We start from the raw sequence: 10,679 nt of genomic DNA, 5'->3' as shown, positions 1-10,679 counted from the left end.
CCCATGTTTTATTGCATTAGATCAATCCTCACACATTGCATGATTAGGATCTAATTAAATTGTGGGATGGGAAGTAGATGAGGTAGTACCTATTACCTGTATTATTATGAAACCTTTGGGAGTTACTCTACGTTTGCTTATATTGCCATGCTATGCTAGTAGACGTGGATTGGGTGAGTGATATCCATGACAGATGTGAGATTGATAATTTTAATGGTTTATCTAAGGTGGCAACTTAAACACACATCTAGGTGGATGGAGGCACCTGATGTCTATCAGGACTTGCCTGTTTTTTTTGGACCGCCACCCAGGCTCAAAGGGATCATAAGATCTTTCATGCTAGAAACTTCCGTGTGCAGCCACATGCTACTATGGGCTCTGGCATAGTTGACTAAGTTGTGCGAACTCTTACGGGGTGGACTAGCAGATGTAGGGGAAGTAGGTGTACCGGTCTACCCCACATGTAAGGTGCTAGCGCTTCTGAAAGACTATGTCTCGGTCATCCGTTTCTCAAACACCATGTAGTGCGAGAAAACAAACGGAGGCGATCGAGTCATGTGGGGAAAAGTGCGCAAACCTCTGCAGAGTGTACAAACTAATCATGATTAGCCGTGTCCCCGGTTATGGACAACTTGAGTATCTAGTACTTGAATATCATGTGAATCTCAACATGTTACTTCTAATTAATGTTGTTGGGTTTTAATTGTACTTTTAATTGGGATTGAGAATGCTGTCAACCATTCTCAATGTTTCACAACCACCATGATAGTTAAATAAACTTATTCCTTTGCAGTAGGGAAAAACTGGCTTTACGCAAAACTGTAACCATAGAGCTTTCCACCAGCCATATATGCATATAGTATAGCTGTTTCATTCCATTACTCTCTATGTGTTACTTTGCCAGCATATTCCATGTGCTGACCCGTTTTTGGGCTGCAACTTCTCATGTTGCAGACTTTTCAGACGACGAGTAAAGAGCTTTTAGGTCATGGCCCTATACTCAGTGATGCCGCTGGAGTTGATGGACCCATTTATCTTCCGAGTCTTCCGCTGTTATCGATATTAGATGGCCTTCAGCCATATTTATTGTAATAAGTTCTTTTTGAGCCACCGTTGTAATAAGTGTGTGATTGCAACTCTGCTATAAAACCTTGATGTACTGTGTGGTGTCAGCATTACTGATCCAGGGATGACACCGTAGCACAGTAGACGTGATCCATTCGGGTCAGGTCGCTACAGAGATGGTATCAGAGCACACGCTGACTGTAGGACACGACCACTAAGTTAAAGCCATAGATCACCATTCTCTTCTCATTTTCTACTCCTCATCTTTTCTACTCTATTAGGATGACGCACACGAAGATTAAGTACGCTCAACCGGATGAAGGCACACCATTTGGATTTCACCTGAAGGAAGTCACCAAGTACCTGAACATTGGATTACCAAGCTTCACGGGAACCTTCAACGCCACTCTACCTGAAGAGGAGCGCTGGAAGATTCAAGCTCACGTTCCGGGAAGAACATTCGCGCCAATCACGAAGCCCATAGATAGTGTTTTCAATGCACCAACCTGGAGTCTAGGAAGGAGCATGGCAGCTCATATCACCATAGGACGCATTGGAGAAGTTTACCAAGAAGACCTCAAGGACACTATCTACCAGATTTGCGGATGCCGGGATGAACAATGGGAGTTAGTCAGCACCAAGAAGGATAGATCCATTGCATCTTTCATCCAGGAGTTAAACCAGCACATTCGACGCCACGAGAACCAGATGTGCAATGATATGATAGAGTTGAAGAATGCAAAGGCAAGGATCATCGAGCTAGAAGGAGAACTGAAGTCTACACGCAAGGACTACATGGACGAGATCGTAGCTCTAGCAAGACACAATTGCGATCTGAAGCAGGAGATTGAAGAACTCAAGAGGAAGTTAGCAACCAAGGAGGACGACGAGTACGTCGCATGTCCGGACAACTACATCATCATCGACAACACCGATTCGGATCCAAGTGAACCCGACTTTGAAGACGAAGCTGGAGCAGATATCATGGAGTTTTCCACCGGTTCAAATTTCTAGATGACCACCAGATAGTAGTAGTATTCCCCCATGTAAACACAATATAGTCGAGCACTTTTGCGATAGATAGACCGTTTGTAAGCCCTTGTTTGATTGATTGAAGTGATTTTGTGTGCATTGCTCATGTGCATATGGGTAGTGTTTTCCCTTTAGACCCCCTCAATTCTTATATCTCATCTTTTCTAAACCCTCAGATGCCTCCGAGGCGTGATAATGGATTTCCACCGGAGCTCACTCAGTTGATCCAGCAGCAGAATCAATTGATGCAGATGTTAGTTCAAAACCAACAGAACAACAACCACAACCCACCACCACCACCACCTGTTGACCACTTAGCCCGTTTCCTTAGGCTGAATCCGCCGGTGTTTTCCAGTAGCACCGAGCCAATATTAGCAGACGATTGGCTCCGTAAGATAGGAAGGGAGTTGACCACTGCAGGATGCACGGATGGTGAGAAAGTGAAGTTTGCCGCACAGCAGCTTGACGGACCCGCGGCAGCATGGTGGGAGAATTTCACAGCCACTTACCCAGTTGACACTGTCACATGGGATCAGTTTCAGCAAGCTTTCCGCACTGCCCATGTTTCAGCAGGAGCTATGGCCATAAAGAAGCGTGAGTTTCGCAACTTACGCCAAGGAGGAAGGACTGTTGGCCAGTATGTGGAGGAGTTTAGTAAGCTAGCCTGTTATGCCCCAGATGACGTTGCTACGGATGTAGCTAAGCAAGAGAAGTTTCTGGAAGGACTGAATGATGAACTAAGCATGCAGTTGATGGTAGCGAGTTTCAACAACTACCAGGAGTTGGTAGATCGTGCCATCATGATTGAAGGGAAGCAACAGCAGATTGAGAACCGTAAGAGGAAGTATGGACAGGGGAAGTATAACTCTGGAGCCCAGCAGAAGCCCCGTTTTACCCCTAAACCGGGATTTAAGTTTCAGCACACCCATGGAGGAGGTAGCTCGCACAACCATAATGGCCACAAGAATGGTAATGGGAATGGAGGAAGCAACGGCCAGAACCGGACCACCCCATCGACCCCAACCAAGAGAGACCTGAGTCAAGTCACCTGTTTCAAGTGTTCGAAGACCGGACATTATAACAATGAATGACCCGAAGGCCAGAATGGAAATGGCAATGGAAGCTCTGGGAAGAAGCCGAACCCTTTCAATAGGGGACAGGTGAACCACGTTAATGTGGAGGAGATTGAAGATCAGCCCGATGCAGTAATAGGTAAGTTTTTGGTTAAGTCATTTACTGCACTCGTTCTTTTTGATATTGGTGCATCGCATTCATACATATCAAGGGGATTTGTGGAAAAGTATAGCCTGCCCACTAGGATTCTTAAAACACCTATGCTAGTAAGCTCGCCAGGAGCAGAATACATGGCCAGACAAGGATGTTTCCAAGTACCATTGAGTATAGGAAGGCATGTATTCCCAACGGATTTGATTATTCTGGAATCCCAAGGGTTGGATGTGATTCTTGGTATGGATTGGCTGTCGATGTATGGAGGAAACATCGATTGCGCCAGTAAGACAATTTTGCTTACCACACCAGAAGGAAGAAGGATCAAGTATGTATCCCGGCATGTGCCAAACAGGACACAAGTAAACTGCCTAACAGGAGTTGTGCAGGAGGAAGTACCAGTGGTAAAGGATTTTCCTGATGTATTTCCTGAGGAATTGCCAGGCATGCCACCGGATAGAGACATTGAGTTTCTGATTGAGTTATTGCCAGGTACAGGCCCAATATCGAAGCGACCGTACCGGATGCCAGCAAAGGATTTGGTGGAAATTAAGAATCAGATTAAGGAGTTATTGGATAAAGGTTACATTCGCCCAAGTTCTTCTCCTTGGGGATCACCCGTACTTCTAGTGGAAAAGAAGGATGGATCATTAAGGATGGTTGTTGATTATCGTGGATTGAATGAAGTAACCATCAAGAACAAGTACCCACTGCCAATGATCAACGATCTGTTTGATCGGTTGCAAGGAGCTAAAGTGTTTTCCAAGATCGATTTGCGATCAGGGTACCATCAGTTGAAGATTCGAGAGCAGGACATACCTAAGACAGCATTCACCACAAGATATGGACTGTATGAGTATATCGTTATGTCATTTGGATTGACTAACGCGCCTGCCTATTTTATGAACCTGATGAACAAAGTGTTTATGGAGTTTTTGGATAAGTTCGTCGTAGTGTTCATCGATGACATTTTGGTTTATTCAAAGAATGAAGAGGAGCATAAGGAACATTTGCGTTTGGTTTTGGAGAAACTAAGAGAACATCAGTTATATGCCAAATTCAGCAAATGTGAGTTTTGGTTGAAGGAAGTTGGATTCCTCGGACACGTTATATCCGGAGAAGGTATAGCAGTTGACCCCACAAAGGTTGAGACCGTAACCGAATGGGAAGCACCAACAACAGTTGGAGAGATCCGGAGTTTTCTTGGACTCGCAGGATACTACCGGAGATTCATTGAGAACTTTTCAAAGATTGCAAAGCCTATGACTGAATTGTTGAAGAAGGATACTAAGTTCAAATGGACTGAGGAGTGTGAGGCTAGTTTCCAGGAATTGAAGAAATGATTGGTTACCTCACCGGTATTGATTTTTCCAGATCAGACCAAGGATTATGAGGTGTATTGCGACGCTTCACGTCGAGGACTTGGAGCAGTGCTTATGCAGGAAGGAAGAGTTGTTTCGTATGCTTCACGGCAACTGAAGCCTCATGAGTTGAATTATGCCACGCATGATTTGGAGTTAACAGCCGTAGTGCATGCATTGAAGACGTGGAGACATTTCCTCATTGGAAATCATTGTGAGGTGTACACGGATCATAAAGAGTTTGAAGTACATTTTCACGCAGAAGGAGTTGAACCTCCGACAAAGGAGATGGTTGGAGCTCATCAAGGATTATGACATGAGATTGCATTACCATCCCGGAAGGGCTAATGTAGTAGATGACGCATTGAGCCGTAAGAGCCATGTCAATACCCTAGTGACGGGGAAAATACCAAAGGAATTAGCAGAAAACCTTCGTGAGCTATGTTTGGAAATAGTTCCGAGAGGCTATGTAGCAGCATTGGAGATTCAGTCAACATTGATGGATAAGATCAGAGAAGCTCGGAAATCTGACAAGGAAATTGCTGCTATAAAAGAGAAATTGAGCGAAGGAAAAGCAAAGGGATTTCGTGAGGATGAGCACAATACCCTATGGTTTGAAGACCGTGTTTATGTGCCCAATGACCCGGAGATCAGGAAGTTGATTTTGCAAGAGGCACATGATTCGCCGTATTCGATTCACCCAGGGAATACCAAGATGTATTTGGATTTAAAGGAAACATTCTGGTGGACCGGAATGAAGAAGGATATTGCAGCACATGTAGCAGTTTGTGACGTATGTCAGAGAGTAAAGGCAGAACATCAAAAGCCAGCAGGATTGTTACAACCATTGCCGATACCCGAATGGAAGTGGGATAAGATAGGCATGGATTTTATCACAGGACTAACCAGGACGAAAGCAGGATATGACTCGATATGGGTAGTAGTTGATCGTTTGACGAAGGTAGCACATTTCATTCCGGTTAAGACCACTTACACCAGTGCTAAGTTGGCAAAGATATACATGACTAGGATCATTTGTTTGCATGGAGTCCCGAGGAGTATCGTATCAGATACCAGTTTCGTTCCATGACAACAGTAACGAAGTTGGAGACCGTCAATTCTTTGGACCAGATTTGATTAAGGAGTCTGAACGGAAGGTTAAGTTGATTCGTGATAGGCTCAAGGTAGCCCAGTCCAGGCAGAAGAGCTACGCAGATTCAAAACGCAAGGAGACAGTTTACGAAACCGGAGACAGAGTTTATCTCCGAGTATCCCCACTTCGAGGAGTTAAGCGCTTTGGAGTTAAGGGAAAGTTAGCACCGCGTTTCGTTGGACCATTTAAGATCTTGAAACGTATGGGAGAAGTCGCGTATAAGTTGGAATTACCAGAGGGACTGTCAGGAGTTCATGATGTATTCCATGTTTCTCAGCTGAAGAGATGTCACGCCGAGATGGCGGAGGTACCGCTAAGAGATACAGTGCCATTAGAAGCGATTCAGTTAAAGGATGACCTAACGTATGAGGAGAAGCCAGTCAAGCTTCTCGATGTTGCCAGTAGAGTTACTCGCAGCAAGGTTATCAAGTTTTGCAAAGTTCAGTGGAACCACCACTCAGAGGATGAAGCCACCTGGGAGAGAGAAGATTTGCTCAAGGACCACCCTCACCTATTTTCTAGCCAACCCGAATCTCGAGGGCGAGATTCATCTTAAGGGGGGTAGGTTTGTAACATCCCAAATTTTCAATTTGGAATGTTATACACTAGATCATATGTATATCATATTTTCTTGCATTTTGGTTGATCCTAGAAATTTCACGCAACTCAAGGACCCTCAGAGAGAGTTGGAGATTTCGTTATTTTCATATTTGAGAGTTTTCTCGAATTTTGAAAATAGGATCATTTGATTTATTTATTTTATCTTCAATAATTTTTCTGGTGTCAAAATATATGAGAGAGGGAATAATATGACTTTCCCAAATTTAGGAAAAATGAAGATATAATAAATAGATCAATTTTTGTTTTCCGGTGTTTATTTGCATTTTATTTTATAGGGAAAAATGCGCGTTTTCAAAAATTGCATTTTAGGTCCGGAGAAAAGTTCATTTTGTTCGACTCATTTTTAGGAGTCGGAGAAAATTTACTTTAGATTTTTTCGGAGTTCATTTAGTTCTCTTTTTATTTTTTTTCTGCGCGCGAAATCAGTTAAAAAAAACAAAAAAAAAACTGGACCAAGGCCGGCCAGGCCAAGGCCAGCCGGGCCAAAGGCCACCGCCCCCAGGGAGCCGCGCGCGCCTAGCGCTGGCGCAGGAGGCCGCCGCCTCGCCTCTTGCTCTAAACCGAATCCTAGTAGGACTTTTGTCCTACTTCCGTATATTCCTTTTCTATTTCTAGATCTTTTCCTTTCCTTTTTTCTATTCCTATTCCTAGTCTAATTCTTGTCCCCTACCCCAAGTAAACCTCCTCCTCACCCATATAAATACCCAAGCACCCCCCCCCTCTAAATCATCAAACCCAAAGCCTAGAGCTCCACCACACCCCGCGCCGCGCCGCCCTAAGCTGCCGCCGCCGCACCTAAGCCACCTCACCCGCGCCGCGCCGCCACCCCACACCCGCGCCGCCGCCGCACCTTGCCGCCGCCGCCCACGCCCACGCCGCCGGAGCCCCTCGCCGGAGGTAGCCCCGCGCTACATCTATTCTTTTTCTCGGATCGTTTTCTTCTAATCGTTCCGATTCTTTTCTTCTCTAAACCGTTCCGGTTTTCTAGATCGGTTTTTCGTTCGGTTTTCTTCTCCGAAACCCTAGATCGGATTCGTTTTCTTCTCCGATTTAGTTGCCTTTGGACCGTTCGCCGGACCGTTCGTCCTAACGAACGTGATCACCGGATTCTTCTAGGTTAACGACGTTCGTTCGTTTAACCGTTCTTCTTTCTCTTTTCGTCGGATTTATTCCGCGATCGCGATCTCAGATCCGATCTTCTTTCTAGTCTTTCTTTTCGCTCGTTTATCGGAATCAGGTGATTCAAGCGCCTGGAGTTTCGTCTCGAAACCGCCGTTCCGTCTAATCAACTTGAATAAGCTTTTGCTATAGTAAAATTTTGACCTAGATTCAACTTGCTAGAACCGAGTTGTTTTCTTCCGCCGTTTGTTTTCCGTCGTTTGTTCGGTTCGTTCTTTCTTTGCAACCGGAGTTCTTAAGTTGAACTTTCTGGTTCGATCTCTTGTTCGAGTTTTACCTGTGCATTAGATGAGTACTTATTGTGTGCTTGTTGTTTGTCTGCGATAGATTACCCGGATTGTGCCGCCTGTTAATTCGAAACCCTAGGACTCGCAGATCATCAGCAAGGCAAGTAACACTTTGATCATACCTTTTCTACAACCCATGTTTTATTGCATTAGATCAATCCTCACACATTGCATGATTAGGATCTAATTAAATTGTGGGATGGGAAGTAGATGAGGTAGTACCTATTACCTGTATTATTATGAAACCTTTGGGAGTTACTCTACGTTTGCTTATATTGCCATGCTATGCTAGTAGACGTGGATTGGGTGAGTGATATCCATGACAGATGTGAGATTGATAATTTTAATGGTTTATCTAAGGTGGCAACTTAAACACACATCTGGGTGGATTGAGGCACCTGATGTCTATCAGGACTTGCCTGTTTTTTTTGGACCGCCACCCAGGCTCAAAGGGATCATAAGATCTTTCATGCTAGAAACTTCCGTGTGCAGCCACATGCTACTATGGGCTCTGGCATAGTTGACTAAGTTGTGCGAACTCTTACGGGGTGGACTAGCAGATGTAGGGGAAGTAGGTGTACCGGTCTACCCCACATGTAAGGTGTTAGCGCTTCTGAAAGACTATGTCTCGGTCATCCGTTTCTCAAACACCATGTAGTGCGAGAAAACAAACGGAGGCGATCGAGTCATGTGGGGAAAAGTGCGCAAACCTCTGCAGAGTGTACAAACTAATCATGATTAGCCGTGTCCCCGGTTATGGACAACTTGAGTATCTAGTACTTGAATATCATGTGAATCTCAACATGTTACTTCTAATTAATGTTGTTGGGTTTTAATTGTACTTTTAATTGGGATTGAGAATGCTGTCAACCATTCTCAATGTTTCACAACCACCATGATAGTTAAATAAACTTATTCCTTTGCAGTAGGGAAAAACTGGCTTTACGCAAAACTGTAACCATAGAGCTTTCCACCAGCCATATATGCATATAGTATAGCTGTTTCATTCCATTACTCTCTATGTGTTACTTTGCCAGCATATTCCATGTGCTGACCCGTTTTCGGGCTGCAACTTTTCATGTTGCAGACTTTTCAGACGACGAGTAAAGAGCTTTTAGGTCATGGCCCTATACTCAGTGATGCCGCTGGAGTTGATGGACCCATTTATCTTCCGAGTCTTCCGCTGTTATCGATATTAGATGGCCTTCAGCCATATTTATTGTAATAAGTTCTTTTTGAGCCATCGATGTAATAAGTGTGTGATTGCAACTCTGCTATAAAACCTCGATGTACTGTGTGGTGTCAGCATTACTGATCCAGGGATGACACCATAGCACAGTAGACGTGATCCATTCGGGTCAGATCGCTACACCCATGATTTTTTTATTTCAGTTGTTCACAATGTGCTGCTCTATATGTGCAATTATTTACTGTGCAGTACATTTCATCAATCCAGTTTTAAACATACCGATAGGAATGCATATATTTTCTTGTTGTTAAGCCTGTTTATAGCTAGCATATGCCTCTTTTAAAGTTTTTTGATTGTTTGGTTGTTTGTCGTTAGCATATGTTCAGTTTCAAATGCTATCTTTGGTTGTTCGTAGTATGCCTTGTTTATTCCAGTTATTCACAACATGATGTTCTATATCTGCAAGTATGAACCGTGCAGTTCAATTTCATTAGTACCAGTTTCAACAATACCACTATGAATGACTACATTTGGTTGTTGCATCTTGTAGTTAACATGCCTTTCCATTTTTATTTAACCATAACCAGTGTACTTAGACCGGCACAATACCAGTTTGAATGACAATGTTTGCTTGTTGTTAAATGTTAGGCATGTTGCAGTTAGCACACCTTTCCACTTGTTTTGCTTTACTAGCGTGTTTAAACCTGCACACTGAAGAAGCTATCTTTTGGAGATTATTTTGTCTGCCATGTGTAATTTTGGTTGATGTTTAGCCTATTGTGCTTAACATGCTTCTTGATGTACCTACATAGGACAATTTTGGGAACGACTGTTGTTTTCCGTCGAGGTTAGTTTCATCCCATGGCTTATATCTGCTCACTGTTCAGGATATCCGTAGCTGGTACTGAAGGAAATATGCCCTAGAGTCAATAATAAAGTTGTTATTTGTATTTCCTTATATCATGATAAATGTTTATTATTCATGCTAGAATTGTATTAACCGGAAACTTAGTACATGTGTGAATACATAGACAAACAGAGTGTCACTAGTTTGCCTCTACTTGACTAGCTCATTGAATCAATGATGGTTATGTTTCCTAACCATAGACATGAGTTGTCATTTGATTAACGGGATCAGATCATTAGAGAATGATGTGATTGACTTGACCCGTTCTGTTAGCTTCGCACTTGATCGTTTAGTATATTGCTATTGCTTTCTTCATGACTTATACATGTTCCTATGACTATGAGATTATGCGACTCCCGAATACCGGAGGAACACTTTGTGTGCTACCAAACGTCACAGCGTGGGTGATTATAAAGGTGCTCTACAGGTGTCTTCGATGGTGTTTGTTGAGTTGGCATAGATCGAGATTTGGATTTTGTTGGGGAACGTAGTAATTTCAAAAAAATTCCTACGCACACGCAAGATCATGGTGATGCATAGCAACGAGAGGGGAGAGTGTTGTCTACGTACCCTCGTAGACCGAACGGGAAGCGTTGACGCAACATAGAGGAAGTAGTCATACGTCTTCCCGGTCCAACCGATCCAAGCACCGTTACTC

The sequence above is a fragment of the Triticum urartu genome, chromosome 6A (assembly GCF_056163025.1).
Source record: "Triticum urartu cultivar PI428250 chromosome 6A, HENAU_Tu73, whole genome shotgun sequence".
NCBI classification, from domain to species: domain Eukaryota; kingdom Viridiplantae; phylum Streptophyta; class Magnoliopsida; order Poales; family Poaceae; genus Triticum; species Triticum urartu.
The sequence above is the reverse complement of the archived record's forward strand: the minus strand, read 5'-3'. Positions refer to the sequence as shown.